At 43.8% G+C, this 23,637-nt stretch overlaps 1 protein-coding gene across 4 annotated transcripts in view; it reads right to left on the bottom strand.

The window, feature by feature from the left end:
* atp13a3 (ATPase 13A3) overlaps nucleotides 1–23,637 on the bottom strand; it is a 62,491-nt gene that overhangs the window by 26,684 nt on the left and 12,170 nt on the right. For all 4 annotated transcript variants that reach the window (XM_020498716.2, XM_020498719.2, XM_020498718.2 and 1 more), the window contains exon 2: nucleotides 13,687–13,767. The gene's annotated coding sequence lies outside the window, so the exon portion shown is untranslated. The remainder of the gene's footprint in view (nucleotides 1–13,686; nucleotides 13,768–23,637) is intronic.

Raw genomic sequence — 23,637 nt, 5'->3', positions numbered from 1 at the left:
TAAAGTAAGTAGCCCTACAGCATGACATTGGGTTTGCCATATGACTCTAGGTTTGCCTCTGCAGGTCCCTACAGGATCAGACAGCCGGTTGACCGGAGAACACCTGAAACAAAGCATGAGTGGTGCAGCTGTGACAACCAGTATGGAACACTCCCACAGACAGTGACAAGCTCCTTTCCCAACAGCTGGCCATCCCTGGAGGACAGCTGAGAGGGAGAGAGAAGAGTCATGGGGGGTATTGAGTAACACCCATCTGATGACTCAGGACTCAGTGGGAGTGTGTGTCTGTGTGTGTGTTCTGCAATGACCTTTTTGAGTGGAACCTGACCTCTCTGTACAAAAGAGGAAAGGGTTTGAAGGGGAATGTCAGGGTCAAGAAGGCAGTTGGAATCAACCAGTACAGCCAAAGCTGAAAGAGAATCAAAGATGCAGCAAGAGACGCTACAGAACTTCAACATGCATCTGGCTAAAAAACAAGCATCCATTCAATCAACAAATGTGTAGCGTCTACAGCAACAGTCTGTTTCAAAACAATTAGCTAAACTCCTAAGGGCCAGATTACTCTCAATGTTATGGACATAAAGTGAGAAAAGACACACCGTAATAGAATGCAATCATAACTTCCAACATCAGCACCATATCAGCCCCAAACTGAAAAACCCCAAAATAAACCATGGAATGTTATTTACTGTGTCATCGCTGCAATTTCCCAACGGGCTCGGGAGAGGCGAAGGTGGAGTCATGCGTCCTCCGAAACATGGCTTGCCCAACCTCGCTCCTTAACACCCGCAAGCTTAACCAGGAAACCAGCCGCACCAATGTGTCGGAGGAAACACCGTTCTAATGGCGACCGGGGTCAGCCCGCAGGCCTGCTAAAAGGAGTCGCTAGAGCACGATGAGCTCAACCGGCCAAACCCTCCTCTAACCCGGACGACGCTGGGCCAATTGTGTGCTGTCCTATGGGGCTCCTGGCCATGGCCGGTTGTGGCACAGCCCGGGAAATGAACCCGGTCTTTAGTAACGCCTTAGACTGCTGCGCCACACGGGAGGCCCTAACCCATGGAATGTTTTCTCATATCCTGACAACATGATAGGGACGGTCCCCAGAGTCACACTACAGAAGGCTTGGAATTCCAACCAGATTCCATGATGCCCACCAGAGCATGATGGCAGCAGGTTGAATGCCTCCACATTGAAAGGCCATTGTGCCAGGGGCACAAGGCGTCAATGAAAATAACAAATACCTTTATTAAAACATTTAAAAAATTATAGCAGGCCTGGGTGACCCGGAGGGAGGTCCATCCTCTCTTTGTACATGTGCCGGTTGTGTGGTACTGGTTTTCCAGATTTAGCTGGGCTCACTGCTGAGCTCTGGGGCTATGGTAGGAAACAGGCTGGCCCATGCATGTCTGCGATTAGAAGCAGCAGGGGGATAACACACGCGTTTAAACACCCACCCCCAACAAAAACAACAGGTTGGCTTTAGCCATCGCTGGGCTGGTGTCAGATATCATGCTGGAGAGAATCGCGATAAATTAATGTACTGTGTATCTGTAGCGCGCGGGGGGGGGGGGGGGGGGGGGGGGGGGGGCTGTGCGCACAGACAGCACTCAAGGACAAAAAGCTCTAATGCGCAGTCGCTTTTACAGGATTAGACTTGTCACTGAAAACAGAGAAGCTTTATGGCCATCAATGTTGCCAGTGGTTATTATAATCATCAAAGCCTCTCAACTTTTATTAGGTGCGTCCTCTTTACACACACCAAATATTTGACTGCAGCAACATATTTTCCCCCTCATGTAGGTCGTGCCCCATTGAAGTGCACTACAAACAGCAGGTGTCTTCTGCTTCCACATATGGAGTGGGGTATATCGCCATGGTACAGACTACAGAAACCATTCCTACCCCAACAAGGCCTCTGAGCAGACACTTTGTCTGTTCTCTCAGGGGACTGCCTGTTCTCTAGGCCCAAAGGTAGAGAAAAAAAGGATGCATGAGGGAGGCAGGCCGGCCAGCAGCGATATAGAGGGGTTTTTGGCAGGACATTGTTGTAACAACAATGGAGCGACAAGGGAAAAGAGATTGAGAGAGAGACGCAGAGAAAGAGCAGTGTGAAAGGGGAGAGAGAGAGAAAAGGGGACTCAGCAGCAGGGCTAACCCTGGCTAGCTGTCAGGGCCGGCGCTGGGTTGGGCCGCCCCGCTGCCGCGCTCCCCTGCACTATGCCACTGGCCCCCGGCCCTGATCTTATCTGCCCACAGCACTCAGCCCTTTCTTTCCCTGGCACACAGCAGGATATTTAGCTTGGGACCAAGCCCTTCCTACTATTTTACAGCAGGTCAGGAGTCCAGGGAGGGCGACGGGCCGCTGTGCAGGCCACCCTATGGTGTGTGGAAATGACATGGGCAGTGTATTAAAGACAAACAGACAGTTCATAACAGTCCCAGACAGTGTATACAGAATACCAGTGTGGGACTTTTGAGGCCATTCATTATTAAAACATTGCTGGATGGTTGGCACTGAAGTCAATGCAAAAACTGAGGTAATTTAAGGCATCATCATCCATTGATATTGTCACCATAAAAAAATATTACCAGCCATATAATGTGGGGATTATTCATGTGGATACAGAACAGATACATCCATTTCATCTATATTTTAGCACTAATAAAACAGAGGCGTGACTACGGTCTAACCAACCCAACACATTTATGGGGCAGCAGGTAGGTGGTTAGAGCTTTGGGCCAGTAACCGAAAGGTATGATCGAATCCCTGAGCTGACAAGGTAAAAATATGTTGTTCTGCCCCTGAACAAGGCAGTTAACCCACTGTTCCTAGGCTGTCATTGTAAATAAGAATTTGTTCTTAACTGACTTGCCTAGTTAAATAAAATGTCAAATAAAATCTCTGTTGTGACTAAAACATCAACACCTCACCTTTTAAGTCCAGCTAAAGAGGAATAGAGCAGTTAATGTTTCTTTGGCATGTTTGGTAAACATAGTGCCTTCAGAATGTATTCATACACTAACTTATTCCACATTTTGGTGTGCTCTGCCACACATAAAATGGTTAAAATGTTAATCCACACATAAAATGGTCAACCGAATCGTTTCTAGTCATATCTCTTCCTTCCAGGCCTTTTCTTCTCTAGACTTTATATTGCGATTGGCAACTTTCATAAATTAGGTGCATTACTGCCACTGACCTCATTTGTCTTTCAGTCACCCACTTGGGTATAACCAATGAGCAGATGGCACGTGGGTACCTGCTTCTATAAACCAATGAGGAGATGGGAGAGGCAGGACTTGCAGCGCGATCTGCGTCAGAAATAGAACTGAACTATTTTAGCCCATGGCAACGCAGACGCTAGTTGGCACGCACGAGCAGTGTGGGTACAATAATTGAACAACAGATTCCTACATTTATTTTTCAACGCTTGCGAACATGAATCGAGCGGTGTAGTCAGCCTGTTACTCTCCTGAAGTTGCCGGTAATAGGCCGAACAAGGAGTTGGCACAATTTATCTTACCATTTCTACCGATCTGTGTGCCAGTTAAATTTTTCATATGCAAATTTTTGTGAAACCGTTTTATTTAATTCATAATAACTTCTTCATATCTCAAAATCATTGTCATGTGGTTAATCAAAATTCTATCAAAATCTAAATGAAAATGATAAACCTAAAAACTATGTAAAAGGCCAACAAATAAAAACATCGCAGCCTGCAGGTTGAAAATAACCTGATCAAAATAAATATCCTAGAAATCACATTGGCTACTCGTAACATTGCAAAAAAATCTGAAACTTTCTGTCCAAAAATGATGCAGAAAAATGTATCCATGCTTTTGTCACTTCTAGGTTAGACTACTGCAATGCTCTACTTTCCGGCTACCCGGATAAAGCACTAAATAGAAATATGGCTGCTAGAATCCTGACTAGAACCAAAAAAATTGATCATATTACTCCAGTGCTAGCCTCCCTACACTGGCTTCCTGTCAAGGCAAGGGGTGATTTCAAGGTTTTACTGCTAACCTACAAAGCATTACATGGGCTTGCTCCTACCTATCTCTCTGATTTGGTCCTGCCGTACATACCTACACGTACGCTACGGTCACAAGACGCAGGCCTCCTAATTGTCCCTAGAATTTCTAAGCAAACAGCTGGAGGCAGGGCTTTCTCCTATAGAGCTCCATTTTTATGGAGTGGTCTGCCTACCCATGTGAGAGACGCAAACTTGGTCTCAACCTTTAAGTCTTTACTGAAGACTCATCTCTTCAGTGGGTCATATGATTGAGTGTAGTCTGGCCCAGGAGTGTGAAGGTGAACGGAAAGGCTCTGGAGCAACGAACCGCCCTTGCAGTCTCTGCCTGGCCTGTTCCCCTCTTTCCACTGGGATTCTCTGCCTCTAACCCTATTACAGGGGCTGAGTCACTGGCTTACTAGGGCTCTTTCATACCGTCCCTAGGAGGGGTGCGTCACTTGAGTGGGTTGAGTCACTGATGTTATCTTCCTGTCTGGGTTGGCGCCCCCCCTTGGGTTGTGCTGTGGCGGAGATCTTTGTGGGCTATACTCGGCCTTGTCTCAGGATGGTAAGTTGGCGGTTGAAGATATCCCTCTAGTGGTGTGGGGGCTGTGCTTTGGTGGGGTTATATTCTTCCTGTTTGGCCCTGTCCGGGGGTGTCCTCAGATGGGGCCACAGTGTCTCCTGACCCCTCCTGTCTCAGCCTCCAGTATTTATGCTGCAGTAGTTTGTGTGTCGGGGGGCTAGGGTCAGTTTGTTATATCTGGAGTACTTCTCCTGTCCTATCCGGTGTCCTGTGTGAATTTAAGTATGTTCTCTCTAATTCTCTTTCACTCTTTCTTTCTCTCTCTGAGGATCTGAGCCCTAGGACCATGCCTCAGGACTACCTGACATGATGACTCCTTGCTGTCCCCAGTCCACCTGGCCGTGCTGCTGCTCCAGTTTCAACTGTTCTGCCTGGGATTATTATTATTTGACCATGCTGGTCATTTATGAACATTTGAACATCTTGGCCATGTTCTGTTATAATCTCCACCCGGCACAGCTAGAAGAGGACTGGCCACCCCACATAGCCTGGTTCCTCTCTAGCTTTCTTCCTAGGTGTTGGCCTTTCTAGGGAGTTTTTCCTAGCCACCGTGCTTCTACACCTGCATTGCTTGCTGTTTGGGGTTTTAGGCTGGGTTTCTGTACAGCACTTTGAGATATCAGCTGATGTACGAAGGGCTATATAAATAAATTTGATTTGATTTGATAGCCTGTCTGCAACGAACTTGAAACATTGCATCAACTATTAACTTGGGTCCGGCCTGAAGCTTGCGCTAGCTATACTTATTTTCCCGAGTCAGTGAGCTCGGGACAGACACAGCTGTAGACTATTTGCGTAAGCGATAATAAGCAGTGCTCGACTTGGGCAGGAGCTCACCTGAGCTAAGTACCGGCACCTAATTTTCTACTGCTTGAGCTTCTGTTCCTGCTATGTAGAATATTAGCTCAAAAGTATTGTGGAGCTCCTGCACCTAAATATAAAACAGTACTAGCACCCAAAATGAGTACCGGAACCTAATTCAGTCCAAGTCAAGCACTGATAAGAAGTAATCAGGTAGGCCTATTTTATGACGTTTCCACTGGATCAGAGCATGACATGTTTCCCTTTCATGCAGAGTGATTATCGAAACAGAAAGAGCTGGAAAGATTTTTCAAATACATAGAACTATTGTAATTCTCAATGGATGTAAAAAGAGACGTTGTTTGCTGATTGAGGTGAAGAAAACATTACTTTGAGAAGCTCCACAGGTCATTAGTGGTGGTGCGTTAAGGCAATCAGAAATACTATCAGATCCCCAAATGGGAACCATTGTATGTCTACATTGCGTGCAGGCCAGGTAGCCTATAAGCCTACTTCTATGTGTCCACGTCCTTACTCAACATTGACAGGAGCGCCCCAGACAAAAGACAATGAATAAATTGACAGAACTCATAAATGGAATTAAATAAGCCAAAACGTGTTTCTCACAAGTGTAGCATAGGTTGTGCACTCTGCAAACAATGTGTCCACTCCGATAATGACAACTGGAAGAATGGCATAATAATATTGAATGCATAAAAATAAAACAACCCTAACCAAAGTAACAAACATTGTAGATGAGAAATTATAGGAATTAATGGTAAATGTACTACTTGTGATACAGTGCCTTCGGAAAGTATTCAGACCCCTTGACATTCTCCACATTTTGTTACGCATGTGAATACAATAAAGTTGGATTTTCTACATTTTAAAATTATTTCTTTATATCTGGAACCATACAGAAAATGTGGCCATGCATAAGTTGGCTTCATTAATTAGTGAATAAATAGTGTGATAAAATCAAATTGGTTTCATCAGCAAAGAGAATGGGAAGTACGGTATAAGACACAGCAGCTAGGTCATTGATATAGATTAGGCATAACAAAGGTAACCCTGTGGCACGCCACAGGATATCTTGCTCTGGTAGATGCACAGCAATTTGCATAAAACACATTGTTCTCTACCATAAACATAACTATATAGCCAATTATATGTATAATCCTGAAAACCGTAATAATGCCATTTAAGAAAGTAATATTTAATGATCAACCGTGTCAAACGCTTTGGATAAATCTAAAAAGATGTCAAAGGCGTATTCATTGTTCAGGGCTCTAAAGATTTTATCCACACGTTGCAAAAGAGCCACATCTGTGGACTAGTTGACAAAAAACATATTGGTGCTCATATAAGATACAGAGTTCATTTAAATGTTTCAACATTCTCTTATACACCAATTTTTCCAGGATTTTAGAAAAACATGGCAATACAGATATTGGCCGATTATTTGTAAAAGAACTGGGATTCCCAGATTTATAGAGGTAGGATAACTATGGCATTTTTTTCATCTTCAGGAACAATACCAGTTTGCATTGATTTGGGGAAGATGTACAGTGGGGCAAAAAAGTATTTAGTCAGCCACCAATTGTGCAAGTTGTCCCTCTTAAAAAGATGAGAGGCCTGTAATTTTCATCATAGGTACACTTCAACTATGACAGACAAATTGAGAAAAAAAATGAGATTTTTTTTTTTTTATGAATTTGTAAATTATGGTGGAGAATAAGTATTTGGTCAATAACAAAAGTTTTACTCAATACTTTGTTATATACCCTTTGTTGGCAATGACAGAGGTCAAACGTTTTCTGTAAGTCTTCAAGGTTTTCACACACTGTTGCTGGTATTTTGGCCCATTCCTCCATGCAGATCTCCTCTAGAGCAGTGATGTTTTGGGGCTGTTGCTGGGCAACACAGACTTTCAACTCCCTCCAAAGATTTTCTATGGGGTTGAGATCTGGAGACTGGCTAGGCCACTCCAGGACCTTAATGCTTCTTACGAAGCCACTCCTTCGTTGCCCTGGGGGTGTGTTTGGGATCATTGTCATGCTGAAAGACCCAGCCACGTTTAATCTTCAATGCCCTTGCTGATGGAAGGAGGTTTTCACTCAAAATCTCACGATACATGGCCCCATTCATTCTTTCCTTTATACGGATCAGTCGTCCTGGTCCCTTTGCAGAAAAACAGCCCCAAAGCATGATGTTTCCACCCCCATGCTTCACAGTAGTAAAATATTTTGGGGGGAAATTATACTTTTTGTAAATTTGCAGAATTCAGGGGATAGGGATTTGTGACCAACTTTTTATACAACTTGAATGTTATTTTTTTAACTGACAATTTTTTAAGACCAGTTGTAAACCAAGGTTTTCAGAACCCATCTACTGCTCTCTTACGTGGGAAAGCACTGGTGAAATACAGAGTTTAAAAATGTTCCCATGAAATTAACTACATTACCAAAAGTCTGTGGATACCTACTCAATCGAACAATTAACTCCGAAATCATGGGCATTAATATGGAGTAGTTCCCCCCACTCTTCTGGGAAGGCTTTCCACTAGATGTTGAAACATTGCTGCAGGGACTTGCTTCCATTCAGCCACAAGCGCATTAGTGAGGACATTGTCATGCTGAAACAGGAAAGGGCCTAACCCCAAATTGTTGCCACAAAGCTGGAAGCACAGAATAGTCTAGAATGTCATTGTATGCTGTAGCGTTAATATTTCCCTTAACTGGAACTAAGGGGCCAAGCCAGAACCATGAAAAACAAACAGCCGTAGATCATTATTTCTCCTCCAAACTTTATAGTTGGCACCATGCATTAAGGCAGGTCGTTTCTCATGGTATCCACCAAACCCAGGTTCATCTGTCAGACTGCCAAGATGGTTAAGCGTTTCCACTGCTCCAGAGTGCAATGGCAGCGAGCTTTACACCACTCCAGTTGACTACGGTGGCATTGCGCTTGGTGATCTTCAGCTTGTGTGCAGCTGCTCGGCCACGGAAACCCATTTCATGAAGCTCCAGACGAACAGTTCTTGTGCTGAAGTTGCTTTCAGAGGCAGTTTGGAACTCTGCAGTGAGTGTTGCAACCGAGGACAGATGATTTTTACACGCTTCAGAGGTCCCGTTCTGTGAGCTTGTGTGGCCTAACACTTTACAGCTAAGCCATTGCTCCTAGATGTTTCCACTTCACAAGAACAGCACTTGCACTTGATCGGGGCAGCTCTAGCGAGGCAGAAATTGACAAACTGACTTATTGGAAAGGTGGCATCCTATGACGTTGCCATGTTGAAAGTCACTGAGCTCTTCAATAGGCTATTATGCTGCCAACGTTTGTCTATGGAAAGTGCATGGCTGTGTGCTCAATTTTATACACCTGTCAAGAAAGGGTGTGGCTGAAATAGCTGAAACCACTAATTTGAAGCAGTGTCCAGATACCTTGTACAGTTGAAGGTTCAAGTTTACATAGCCAAATACATTTAAACTCAGTTATCACAATTCCTGACATTTAATCCGAGTAGAAATTCCCCGTCTTAAGTCAGTTAGGATCGCCACTTTATTTTAAGAATGTGAAATGTCAGAATAATAGTTGAGAGAATGATTTCAGGTTGTATTTCTTTCATCACATTCCCAGTGGGTCAAAAGTTTACATACACTCAATTAGTATTTGGTAGCATTGCCGGCTGCGTGGTCCCATGGTGTTTATACTTGCGTACTATTGTTTGTACAGATGAACGTGGTACCTTCAGGCATTTGGAAATTGCTCCCAAGGATGAACCAGACTTGTGAAGGTCTACAATTTTAGGTCTTGGCTGATTTCTTTGGCTTTTCCCATGATGTCAAGCAAAGAGGCACTGAGTTTGAAGGTAGGCATTGAAATGCATCCACAGGTACACCTCCAATTGACTCAAATTATGTCAATTAGCCTATCAGAAGCTTCTGAAGCCATGACTTTTTCTGGAATTTTCCAAGCTGTTTAAAGGCACAGTCAACTTAGTGAAATCTGACCCACTGGAATTGTGATACAGTATAAGTGAAATAATCTCTGTAAACAATTGTTGGAAAAATTCTTGTGTCATGCACAAAGTTGAAAGGAGAAATATTTGCTTGTGTCTGACATACGCTGGTGGCTTTGATTGACGGGTGCTTTTACGGGGGTGTGCTTGTGTGAGTTCGCTGAAGTAGGCCTAGCCAGTCCGGACCATCTCTTCAATAAGAATCAAACGTTCATGTCATGATTTAATCTTATAAAAGACTTCACAATTTACATACATTTAAAAACATAGTGTGTGTGTGTGCACACACGCATCTCAGTTACACGTACATGTCAGTACATAAACACAACAAATAGGTCACAAGGGGGAGAGGTGTTGCTTTATTTGTTTTTTCTGTTCACTTGCGCTATATAAGATGGGTGTTCCATGCACTCACGGGCCTGTATAATACTGTACGTTTCCTTGAATTTGTTCTGAACCTGGAGACTGAAAAGACCCATGGTGGCATGTCTGGTGGGGTAAGTGTGTGTATAAGTGCCCACGTGTAAGTTGACTATGCAAACAATATGGAATCTCCAACACAATGTTTCTTATAAAAACAAGTGACTCAGTCTTTCCACAACACTTAGGCAAGAGAGACTGGCATGCATAGTATTAATATTAGCCCTGATTACAATCAAGAGCATGACATGCCACTCTGCTCTGGGCCAGCTGCAGTTTAACTAAGTCTTTCTTTGCAGCACTTGACCATATGACTGGACAATAATCAAAATATGATAAAATTAGAGCCTGCAGGACTTGCTTTGTGGAGTGTGGTGTCACAAAAGCAGAGCATATCTTATTACAGACAGACCTCTCACCATCTTTACAACCATTGAATCTATATGTTTTGACCATGACAGTTTACAATCTAAGGTAACACCAAGTAATTGACTCCTTGTTCAATAGCCACACCATTCATTACCAGATTCCACTGAAGTCTAGAACATAGGGAATGATTTATACCAAATACAATGCTCTTAGTTTTAGAGATGTTCAGAACCAGTTTATTACTGGCTACCCATTCCAAAGTAGACTGCAACTCTTTGTTAAGGGTTTCAGTGACTTCAAAAGCTGTCACCGAAATGGTCACTAAATCGTTGAATCGTCAGCATACATGGACACACATGCTTTGTTTAACGTCAGTGGCAGGTCATTGGTAAAAATTGAAAAGAGTAGAGGGCTTAAAGAGCTGCCCTGCAGTACAACACACTTTGCATGTTTGACATTAAATGAGCTTCCATGAAAGAAAACCCCCTGAGTTCTATTAGATAGCGCTGAATCCACGATATGGCAGATGTTGAAAAGCCATAACACATAAGTTAACATATGGTCAATAATAGTCAATAATATCAAAAGGCTGCACTGAAATCTAACAGTACAGCTCCCACAATCTTCGTATTATCAATTTCTTTCAACCAATTATCAGTCATTTGTGTCTCTATAAGCAGGCTGAAAGTGTTTATTTGTTTACAGAAAAGTAGCATTGTATTTGGTCAAACAATTTTTCCAACATATCGCTGAGAGCTGTAAGCACGCGGATAGGTCTTCTGTTAGAAACAGTAAATGGCGCTTTACCACTCGAGTAGCGGAATGACTTTGGCATCCCTCAAGGCCTGAGGACAAAGACTTTCCTCTAGGCTCAGTTTAAATAAATGACATAAAGGAGTGGCTAGAGAGTCAGCTACCATCCTCAGTTGTCAATGCCAGGAGGTTTATCGTTATTGGTCAATAACAATTTTTCCACCTCTCCCACACTAACTTTACAAAATTCAAACTTGCAATGCTTTTCTTTCATTATTATTATAATATATATATTTTTTAAATATACATGAGTACGATGGCTAACTGTTCGTTGTTGGCATTTACTGCCTAAGTTTGCCAATTAAGAAATGTAAATAATTGGCAACATCATGGTTGTGATGAATAAGCCATCTGATTCAACAAAGATGGAGTTGAATTCATTTTTCTGCCTATAATTTCATTTAAAGTACCCCCAAAAATATGCATTCTTTATATCATTGATCTTGGACGGTTTCTTCTTTCTGTTGAGTTTAATCACATAATTTCTCAATTTGCAGTAAGTCAGCCATGTAAACAAGTGTACAAACTGAACTGTGACCTCCCCTTGTCTCCCAGTGTGTTGGAAAGCTGACAACCAGGCTTTCCTCTAGGATTTAGCCTGTGCTTAGCTCTATTCTGTTTTTAAAAATTGCCGATGACAACCTAGTCTTTGCCAAGGACATACTGCAGCCACCACCATGCTTGAAAATATGAACAGTGGTACTCTGATGTGTTGTGTTGGATTTTCTCCAAACATAACGGTTTGTATTCAGGACAAAGTTAATTTCTTTACCACCTTTTTGGCAGTTTTACTTTAGTGCCTTATTGCTAACAGGATGCACATTATGGAATCTTTTTTATTCTGTACAGGCTTCCTTTTCACTCGAACATTTAGGTTAATATTGTGGAGTAACTACAATGTTGTTGATCCATTCTCAGTTTGCTCCTATCACAGCCATTAAACCGTTTTAAAGTCTCCATTGGCCTCATGGTGAAATCCCTGAGCGGTTCCCTTCCACTCCAGAAACTGAGTTAGGAAGGACGCCTATATCTTTGTTTTGACTGGCTGTATTGATACACCCATCAAAAGTGTAATTAATAACTTCACCATGCTCAAAGGGATATTCAATAACCATGTATTCATCCTCAGTTCTTATACAATTAAAGTCATATTGTATTCAAAAAAATGTATAATCATGACAGGGGTGATGGAAACAGGAAGTTTCGGTGTTTGTTTGACATGGTGGGATCTTTTTGTATCTGTAAAATGTATTATGTTGAAATGGCTGTGCAAATGCCTTTATGCGCAAATAATTGATATAATAACCATATCAAATTAAATGTCGAGTCACACAATTATATGGTGTGTGGTCCTCCCACTACAACTCAGTAAACCATGCAGTTTATTAGGCTACAGATGAAATAAGTGATGATGAACTTCAGAGGGTGGTGATAGTGCACGGTAAATGAACTTGACGGTCCTTTCCAATAAATATTGAGGGTCTTAATCTGGTGACATAATCAATGCTGGACTGTCACTTGACCCCCAAAAATATTCTCGCTCTTATCCATAATAATCTCGTGTAGATTAGACAAACCGCACAGCATCTGCCCACCGCACTGTATCTGCCCACCGCACTGTATCTGCGAGCTGTTCGGCACATTTGCTATTTAACGCAACCGTTTTTTTAGACCAAACTTCAGCAGAGTTGAAAAGGCAAATAGACACACATTGAACTTTAGTTTCGTATTTAGTACACAAAAACTTATGCGAAAAAGTACATTTTCTGTGCACATCATCACACACTGATTTTGTGGTGTAAAGTCCAGTTAGTGGAAACTGTGCATATTTTCTTTATGTGTATTCTAGAATATTTGCATGAAAATCTGGCTATTGTCTGCTAATTATCTATTTTTTACCCACTCATCTACCAATAGGTGCCTTTCTTTGTGAGGGGTTGGAAAACCTCCCTGGTCTTTGTGGTCGAATTGGTGTTTGAAATTCACGACTCGACTGAGGGGTCAGAGAGGAGGAAGTAATAAAAAATTATTAAAGTATGTTAAACAGCATTACTGCACAGAGTGAGTCCATGCAATTTATGTGAATCGTTAAGCAAATGTTTACTCCTGAACTTATTTAGGCTTGCCATAATAAAGGGGTTGAATACTTATTGACTCAAAACTTTTTTTTTTTTTTTATTCGTACACATTACTAAAAACAAATTCCACTTTGACATTATGGGGCATTGTGTGTTGGCCAGTGAGACAAAATCTCAATATGAATCAATTTTAGGATGCATGACGCATGGCTTTCGACCTTCGTCTCTCCCAAGCCAGTATGGGAGTTGTAGCGATGAGACAAGATAGCAACTACTAACAATTGGATGCCACAAAATTGGGGAGAAAATGGGGTAAAATTCAAAATAAATATGAATCCATTTGAATTCAGGCTTGTAAAATAACTTGTGTGTGGAAAAAGTCTAGGGTTATGAATACTTTCTGAAGGCACTGTATAACTTCAGAGTGGGTAGGTGAGAGTGTAGGGGGAGTTGTACAAACAGAGTGACATAACTAAAGTCTCAATGGTCAGACAGATTTACATAGAGCCTTAATAGCCAGACAGACTGGCACATATACTCTAGAGCCATGATAGATATCAGAAGAGATCCAGGTGTTACCTTGAGAACCCGGGCAGCGACGCCCCCAGACGTTCCTCCTCCCCTCTGTAGCTCTCCCTCTCACGACACGAACCTGGACCCCTGGGAGACAAACAGGAGAGAACCATCATTAGACACTTCGATCAAAGGCCCTGAACCCTTTCTCTAAAATCTTACCACGAATAAACACACCCAGGTTGGACTATAGGGCAACTGGCTGATGGCATGAGTAGTTGGGAACATTGAAAAGTTTGACCTGTTGAAGAAAATCAAGAAGTCTGTCAAACAAAGTGACTTTAGACTGAAAACAGAAGGAACAATGGTGAGCATTTTGACAGTCATTTTGTAAGTTTAGGTTTGAGACATCCCTGGATTCAGATTCTTGTCAATTGTCAAAATAAAAATAACACTTGTCATTGCACTCTTGAAAATGTACCATCGGTTTCTGAATGCTCAAAGAGTCGCAGCTGGAACCATCATGGTTGACAGAACTTGTATTTATTTGTGAGCTACGCTACTGTTCAGAACCCCCTGGTAGGCTCAGTCAGATAATATCTGCGGTCATATTAGACTTCTCCACATCCGGGTAAACCCTGCATTGTTGGTCTTCATTTGATTACCTAGCATAGTCTCTGGTTCGTGGTTATGCTATGTAGAGAACGAGAACAAGGCCATCATTTGACCACAGTTGGCCCGCCACATGTGGCTTGGAGAGAAGAATAAGAACTTGCCAGTGCCAAACTTTTTACTGTTAAAATGTGAGACTGGTAGGCAGGCAGGGTTAAGGTTAAGCGACTTCCGCACATCACGGCACCACTGTCAATGTTGTATAACAGGCCAATAAATCACAGTCCCACAGGCAGTTTGTAGCCGTACTTCAAGAAGCCCTTTCTACAAGGGGCTCAAAAAAAGCTTGGTTTTCTAACAACAATTTTCTTAGTGAAATCAGTTCACAAAGCTGTCTGGGGCAATGTTATAACACAAATATGTGTGACATTCTTCAGGCCTGTCCTGAAATACGGTTCACCAGTTTGGCCAGGTCTCACAAAGCACCTGATCAAACACATGGAAGGCCTTCAGAGAAGATGCCGCCCTATAATTGGAACACCCGATGACACATTTCCCAGCCTGGAGGCAAGAAGAGACCACAAGATGAGAGTTCACTTGGCTACTGAAGGAGGGGACCCACCCACTTCTCCAGGCGCTACCCACAAAACCAAACCACTCTAACCTGTGAAATTGGAGACAAGACACAGCCAATCAGTCACACAAAAAGACATCAACTGACCTTTCTGCCTAGAGCATACAGACGGACCCTGTAGTGTACCTGTGGGTCATTTCTTAACTGTCATTTTGTCCATGAGCCCAAAATTGACAGTAATATAAAAAGGAATTGGCCTAAACTCAGAGTTTGAAACCAGCTATCAAAAGACATGTTCTAGGGTCCACTGGAAAAAACTAAGCATTAGTGAGTAGCAGGTTTGTTTCATCTTTAACACTTTTCTCTTAAATGTCACAGAGCAAGTTTTCTCTCAGGATGAAAACAGTTGACAGTGGACAGTCAGGCTTTTATACACCGCTCTGAGGTTGAGCACTCTTTGGAATCAAGGAGGCCTTCGGCAGCAGCAGCAATTCAGCCACCCACATAGTTGACTGACTGCAAACATTTCACAACAACCTGAATGAAAGACTCGACTTCAGGATAAACACGCCTTCAAAAACCTATAACTAAGCAATTTGGATGAGACAGACTGTGGTCCTTCTCTTTTTTTGCCTCTCGCCTGTTCTTGGACAGTGGGATAGAAAAGCTAACAATAACCCATGACCTAATGACGGGCTGTCATAATTCATGGAAGAATTCGGAGGGAAAAGTGTTTGTTGTAGTCGTGCTCTCAGCTCAATATGCTTTCTTTATCACTTCCCCTCCTACTTACAGTGCATTGTTGCTGGGCTTTGTTCCCGGCAGTGCTGACATCCAGTTGTATATCACCCCCACCAGTGGCCTTAGTCCGTGGTCACCTGCCCCTCCTCTGCTCTCAGGTCAGGATCCTGGACCCCCTGCTTCTGCTTTTGTTTAGTGCGTGTGAAACCCCCCCCCCCCCTCCCCCCCTCCTTATAGAGCTTCTGCTGAGCCAAGTACCAGACATGGCACTGTAAACCATGGCTGAGATTCATGTGTCCCTCAACTGTACATTTTGTGGTATTAGATTCATTCAAATGAGCATTCATTTGTTAAACAGATGCAAATAAAGTTGAATTGAAGTGAATTGATTATACACAAGTGAAAAAAGACCCAAGTTTGCTAGAGGTGAAGTAAAAAGAGGTTTGTACAACCAATACAAATGGCACGAATGTGTTAATAAAACCAAGCTTTTTACAAACAGCAAATAAAGAAAGAGCTCCTTGCCATATCCATTTATTTTATGAGCAGCGTTCGGTTCAATCCCAACCTGTCAAAACAACATGATTCACCCAGTCAAACTCACCTTAAGCTGTGGTAGGAGTCCCTAACTCTAAGCGATAGTCCAAAGCAGTAGTCAGTCAAGACTCACTCAATCTCAGAGACCGCTATTACCAAAATTGCAGCGTCAAGATGAGGGACTCAAGTCCTCCTGAGTGGAGACCGCACAAACGTTATATCTCATAACAGACAAGACCACGGTGTTGACATTAGAGTTGGCATTCATCCACCGAAAAGAAGGTAGAGGGGAACTAGAGATGAAATCAGATTGGGAGGTAAAGGAAAGCCCTAGATAAAACGCATGTAGGCTAACTCGAGGCCGAGAGAGAGAGGGACTGATAGAGGAGAGAAAAACAAAATGTAGAGATCAAACAGCCGTGGAGCCCTAAGTCAGGCCACATGCTCCTGGATTAGCCGTGGCATGGCCCTACAGCCTGGGAAAAACGGCTGATAACACCCTTAGAGAGATTAAGCAATATGTTTTACATAAGAGACGCTTTTTGGCACTGAATAGACCTCAGCACGGCAAGCATAGGCTACTGCAGATGACCATTCTGATCGTTGGCACTAGCTCGAAACAAACCGAGGCCCTCTTTATGAATGTCGTAATACAAAGACGAAGAGGGAGGTCATGACTTCCGTCTGATCCTGAACAACTAGCAAGATCTCTAGCTAAGTGCCTTTCAAAGAGAAACATGCTGGATAAGGACTTCAAAGTGGAAGGAGGTCCACAAAGTCAATGTCCATATGCAACAGTTATAAAACCCACTGGCCTTAGTGAGTATACATTAGTGATGGGGGGGTGGTGGAAAAAAAATAAGGTTATCAAATCCAAATTGTATTTGTCACATTCGCCGAATACAACAGGTGTAGACCGTACAGTGAAATGCTTACTTAAAAGCCATCAACCAACAATGCTTTAAGAAAAAACGTGTTAAGTAAAATAAAAGTAACAAATAATTAAAGTAACAAATAATTAAACAGCAGCAGTAAAATAACAAGCAAGGCTATATACAGGGGGTAGAATCGATGTGCGGGGGGGGGGGGGGGGTGCACCGGTTAGTCGAGGTAATTGAGGGAATATGTACTTGTAGATAGAGTTAAAGTGACCATGCATAGATAAAACACTCCGGTACCGCTCCGGTACAGCTTGCCTTGCGATAGCAGAAAGAACAGTGCCTGGAGTATGACAATTTTTAGGGCCTTCCTGACACTGCCTGATATAGAGGTCCTGGATGGCGGGAACTTGACCCCAGTGATTATTTATACACACACATACGAGATATAATTTTTGACAATAGTTTGCTGTACCTGCACCAAAACTCCAGTATTTTCCCTTCATAGCTTGTTCTCCATCTTTTCAAATAGGGAGACAAATTTGTTTTCAGCACTTTTATTTCCGCAAATGATCAAAACTAGTTCTCATGGCTTGTCGCTCTGCAGCAGAAATATGGTGAGCAATATGTTTGGAACTTTGAATTGCAATAAAATCACAGTATCGAATCGCAATAGATATCGTATTGGTACCTAAGTGATAATATCGTATCGCAAGGTCCCTGGCAATTTCTAGCACTAGTATACCTGTGAGGACCAATAAATAATGTTATTTATTAGGATCCCCTATAGCCACTGAAAAAGCATCAGCTACTCTTCCTGGGGTCCACATGAAATAATGCATAGTACAGAACATTATTAGTCAAGGACAAACACATACATTTAAAACATCACACAGTCTAAATATCAATACATACACAATATCTAGGTCTAAAACATAGTACAATGCAACAAGATTAATAAAATGGCTGGGTCTTTCCACAGTAAATATTATTTTCAGTTTTTTAAAACTGGTTTTCTGCTAGCTTGAGGTACATGTAGTCATGGCTTTATTTAATACGGTTAGTTTCCCAGCCTCTGTTCTGGACCTGGGGACTGTGAGGAGAACTCTGGTTGCCCGTCTGTGTTGTACCAGATGAGTACCAATTGCTTGAACAGAGTTCGGTACCTTCAACAACACCTCGCACAAAGGCCAATAGTGATGCAGTCAATCTCTCCTCAACTTTGAGCCAGGAGAGACTGACATGCATGTTACTGACACATTCCATCCGCGTACATCTTAGTGCGATGCGTACATCTAAGTGCGATGCGTGCTGCTCTGTTCTGGACCAACTGCAAATTTACCAACGTCCTTCTTTGCTGCACATGACAACATAGCTGGGCAGTAGTCCAGGTGCGACAACACTACGGCCTGTGGGACCTGCCTTGTTGATAGTACTGTTAAGGTAGAGCAGCGCTTTATTATCGACCGACTTCTCCCCATTTTAGCAACCATTGAGTCTATATGTTTTGACCATGAAAGCTTGCTATCTAGGGTTGCACCCAGCAGTTGTCTCCTCAACTTGCTCAATAGCCACATTATTCAGTAATAGATCTAAACGAGGCTTAGTGTTGAGTGATTTGTCCCAAAAAGTATGCTTTTAGTTTGAGAGTCGTATTTATTGTGGATCCCCGGCAGCAGCTACTCTTCCTGGGATCCAGCTAAATTAACGCACATTTTCAAAACATTGCAATACATTCATAACAGATTTCACAACATATTAAGTGTGCCCCCTCAGGCCTCTGCTACCACATACTGCATATTGAATGCGCAACCAGGGCTGGGAAAATTCTGGATCATTGTTACTCTAACTTCCGCGACGCATACAAAGCCATCCCTCGCCCTCCTTTCAGCAAATCTGACCACGACTCCATTTTGTTGCTCCCAGCCTATAGACAAACTAAAACAGGAAATGCCCGTGCTCAGGTCAGTTCAACGCTGGTCCGAGCAGTCTGATTCCACACATCAAGATTGCTTCGATCACGTTGACTGGGATATGTTCCGGATAGCATCGAACAACAACATTAATGTATACGGTGAGCAAGTTTATTAGCAAGTGCATCGTTGATGTTGTACCAACAGCGACTATTAAAATCTTCCCCAACCAGAAACCGTGGATTGATGGCAGCATTTGCGCAAAATTGAAAGCATGAACCGCTACTTTTAATCAGGGCAAGGTGACCGGAAACATGACTGAATACAGTGTAGCTATTCCCTCCGCAAGGCAATCAAACTAGCTAAGTGTCAATATAGAGACAAAGTAGAGTCGCAATTCAACGGCGCAGACACGAGAGGAATGTGGAAAGGGTCTACAGTCAATCACGGACTACAAAAACAAATCCAGCCCCGTCGCAGACCCTGATGTGTTGCTCCCAGACAAACTAAACTTCTTCGCTCGCTTTGAGGACAATACAACGACACGGCCCGCTAACAAAACCTGCGGACTCTCCTTCACCGCAGCCAATGTGAGTAAAACATTTAAACGTGTTAAACATCGCAAGGCTGCCGGCCCAGACGGCATCCCTAGCCGCGTCCTCAGAGCATGCGCAGACCAGCTGGCTGGTGTGTTTACGGACATATTCAATCAATCCCTATCCCAGTCTGCTGTTCGCACATGCTTCAAGAGGGCCACCATTGTTCCTGTTCCCAAGAAAGCTAAGGTAACTGAGCTAAACGACTATCGCCCAGTAGCACTCACTTCAGTCATCATGAAGTGCTTTGAGAGACTAGTCAAGGATCATATCACCTCCACCCTACCTGACACCCTAGACCCACTCCAATTTGCTTACTGCCCCAATAGGTGCACAGACGACGCAATCACACTGCCCTAACCCACCTGGACAAGAGGAATACCTGGAATGCTGTTCATCAACTAGATTCCAAGAACACAGGATGAGATGTTACTATCCTTTGTGCAAGCACTTCCAAGAGTTAATGAACAGTGAGCCTGGTGAAATTTGGGGAGCGCATCGTCAGTAGTGTACCTTTGGTTCCTAGGGTGTTTCGGCCTTTCACACTATACACCCTCCACAAAGGCGGCCAGCGACAGGGTGATCAATCCTACGCTTGCGTCCCATTCCCAATTAGTCATAGGAGTTGCCTTGTTGATGATAGTCCCATGGGATGTTGGCTATGCATGGCAGGGGCGTCCTCCTCCCTGAGTCAAGCATTGTTGACCGCATACCTCCTGGCCCTCTCACTTCGGGGCCCAGCTGGGGTCTTTCCTCTTCATCCAGAGCCACTGACTGCTGCCTTCTGCCGCCTCCGATACAGCTTTGATTGCCGAACGCTGGCTCTGGCCCTTAATTCCAAGGTCTCTAAGCAGTCTGGTTGTAGATGTTGCCACAAAACCTCTGCAGCCCACCTCCACTGGTCGGACTTCTGTGTTCCAGCCATGATGCCGTGCTTCGGCAGCTAGATCGGCATAGCGCAGATGCTTTCGCTCATAAGCCTCATCTACTGAGTCCTCCCAGGGTACTGTGAGCTCAATGATGAAGACCTTCTTGAGCGAACGGGACCAGAGCACCATGTCAGGTCTTAGGGTGGTGGTTGCGATCTCCGGAGGAAACACAAGTTGCCGGCCAATGTCAGCTAGCATTTTCCAGTCGCGGGCCAAGCGCAGCTGGTCTCGCTCTAATGGTGTCGAGCTGCGCTTCTGTGGTTTAGCCCCTTCGCGGACAAAGTTTGTCCGTAAGGGGTGTGATGCTGCTGGGGGTGGTAGGGAGTTGGTGGCAGCTCGCTTGTCCTCCAGGGCGGACGCAAGGTTAAGGACTTGGTTGTGACGCCAAGTGTAGCGTCCTTGGGTGAGGCTTGTTTTACACCCCGTGAGAATGTGCCTGAGGTTGGTTGGCATGGAACAGAGGGCACAGTCCGGATCTTCACCATACCATTGGTGAAGATTAACTGGAGTTGGAAGGACGTCATATGTTGCTCTGATGGAAAAGCTCAACCGCCTCGCTTCCATGGCCCACAGATCCTTCCAGCTGATCTTCCTCTTCTCCACACTGTCCCATCGAGTCCACTGTCCCTGTTTGGAAAGAGAGACTGCCTTGGCCCACCTTGCAGCCTCCTCCTGATGGCGTACTTCCTGCACTACCATCTTCCGCCGCTCTGGTGCAGTGGCCTTACTCCAAGCAGCACGGCTAGTTAGCCCAAGGCCTCCTATCCCTTGCTGAACATGACCCACAATGTCAGCATGTCTGAGGGCTGCTGTTGCCTCCTGGACTGCTTTTCCTGGCCTCCATTTGCACCCAGTTGCCAAGGTCGACGCGTTGTTGCTCACCACTGGGTCTCGAGATTCATTCAGTGTCATCTGGAGCCTGGTTTTTGAACACTTGAATTCCTCTGTTAGACTGGTGAGGGGCAGCTTGAGGACACCATCTCCATAGAGGCCGATGGTGGTAAGGCATCGTGGAACTCCGAGCCACTTCTTTAAGTAGCCCGTGACTCCTCTTTCCATCTTCTCCACTGTTGAGATTGGAACCTCATACACTGCTAAGGGCCACAACACTCGGGGTAGGAGACCAAACTGCAGACACAAGGCCTTTAACTTTCCAGGTAGCTGGGTGTTGTCGATGGACTGTAGGCTACTACTGATGTCTTTGCGCAGCTGTTGCACCTGGTCTTTGTCCTTCAGGCTTGCATCATACCACCTTCCAAGGCTTTTTACCGGCTGCTCAGACACTGTTGGGATTTGGTCATCTCCGATGAAGAATTTCAGGTCAGAGAGTACTCCCTTCACAAATCGAGATGCTGCGTGACTTGGATGGTTTAATCTTCATACGGGCCCAGCTGATGTTCTCCTCGAGTTTTCTGAGCAGTCTCCTGGTGCATGGGACAGTGGAGAGGAATGACAACTAGAGAGGAATGTAAGAATGCTGTTCATCAACTACAGCTCAGCACCATATTACCCTCCAAACTCGTCATTAAGCTCGAGATCCAGGGTCTCGACACAGCCCTCTGCAACTTTGACGGGACGGCCCCAGGTGGCGAGGGTAGGAAACAACATCTCCACCCCGCTGATCCTCAACACTGGGGCCCCACAAGGGTGCGTTCTCAGCCCTCTCCAGTATTCCCTGTTCACCCATGACTGCGTGGCCATGCACGCCTCCAACTCAATCATCAAGTTTGCATATGACACTACAGTGGTAGGCTTTATTACCAACAACGACGAGACAGCCTAAAGGGAGGAGGTGAGGTCCCTCAGAGTGTGGTGTCAGGAAAACAACCTCACACTCAACAAAACAAAGATGATTGTGGACTTCAGGAAACAGCAGAGGGAGCACCCCCCTATCCACATCAACAGGACAGTAGAGGAGAAGGTGGAAAGTTAAGTTCCTCAGCGTACACATCACAGACAAACTGAAATGGTCCACCCACACAGACAGTGTGGTGAAGGCGCAACAGCGCCTCTTCAACCTCAGGAGGCTGAAGAAATTAGGCTTGTCACCAAAAACACAAACTTTCACAGATGCACAATCGAGAAAATCCTGTCGGGCTGTATCACTGCCTGGTACGGTAACTACTCCGCCCACAACCGCAAGACTCTCCAGAGGGTAGTGAGTAGAGGTCGACCGATTAATCTGAATGGCCGATTAATTAGGGCCGATTTCAAGTTCATAACAATCGGTAATCTGCATTTTTGGACACCAATCATGGCCGATTACATTGCACTCCATGAGGAGATGGCAGGCTGACTACCTGTTATGCAAGTGCAGCAAGGAGCCAAGGTAAGGTGCTAGCTAGCATTAAACGTATCTTAACAATCACTAGTTAACTACACATGGTTGATGATATTACTAGTTTATCTAGCTTGTCCTGTGTTGCATATAATCGATGCGGTGCCTGTTAAATGTATCATTGAATCACAGCCTACTTCGCCAAACGGGTGATTTATTAACAAGCGCATTTGCGAAAAAAAGCACTCATTGCACCAATGTGTACTGAACCATAAACATCAACACCTTACTTAAAATCAATACACATGTATATATTTTTAAAACCTGCATATTTAGTTAATATTGCATGCCAACATGAATTTCTTTTAACTAGGGAAATTGTGTCACTTCTTGCGTTCTGTGAAACAGAGTCAGGGAATATGCAGCAGTTTGAGCTTGCTGCTGCCTACCACCTCTCAGTCAGAATGCTCTATCAAATCATAGACTTAATTATAATATAATATCACACAGAAATACAAGCCTTAAGTCATTAATATGGTCAAATCCGGAAACGATCATTTAAAAAACAAAACGTTTATTCTTTCAGTGAAATATGGAACCGTTCTGTATTTTATCTAACGGGTGGCATCCGTAAGTCTAAATATTGCTGTTACATTGCACAACCTTCAATGTTATGTCATAATTACGTACAATTCTGGCAAATTAGTTCACAACGAGCCAGGCTCAAGCATTCATTCAAACATCCCTTTACAGCGTTAGACAGCAGCTCTTCGCAATGCTTCAAGCATTGCGCTGTTTATGACTTCAAGCCTATCAACTCCCGAGATTAGGCTGGCAATACTAAAGTACCTATTAGAACATCCAATAGTCAAAGGTATATGAAATTAAAATGGTAGAGAGAGAAATAGTCCTATAATAACTACATCCTAAAACTTCTTACCTGGGAATATTGAAAATTC

The sequence above is a fragment of the Oncorhynchus kisutch genome, linkage group LG13 (genome assembly GCF_002021735.2).
Source record: "Oncorhynchus kisutch isolate 150728-3 linkage group LG13, Okis_V2, whole genome shotgun sequence".
Lineage (NCBI taxonomy): Eukaryota > Metazoa > Chordata > Actinopteri > Salmoniformes > Salmonidae > Oncorhynchus > Oncorhynchus kisutch.
Note: the sequence above shows the minus strand (reverse complement) of the source record. Positions and strands in the feature narration are given on the sequence as shown.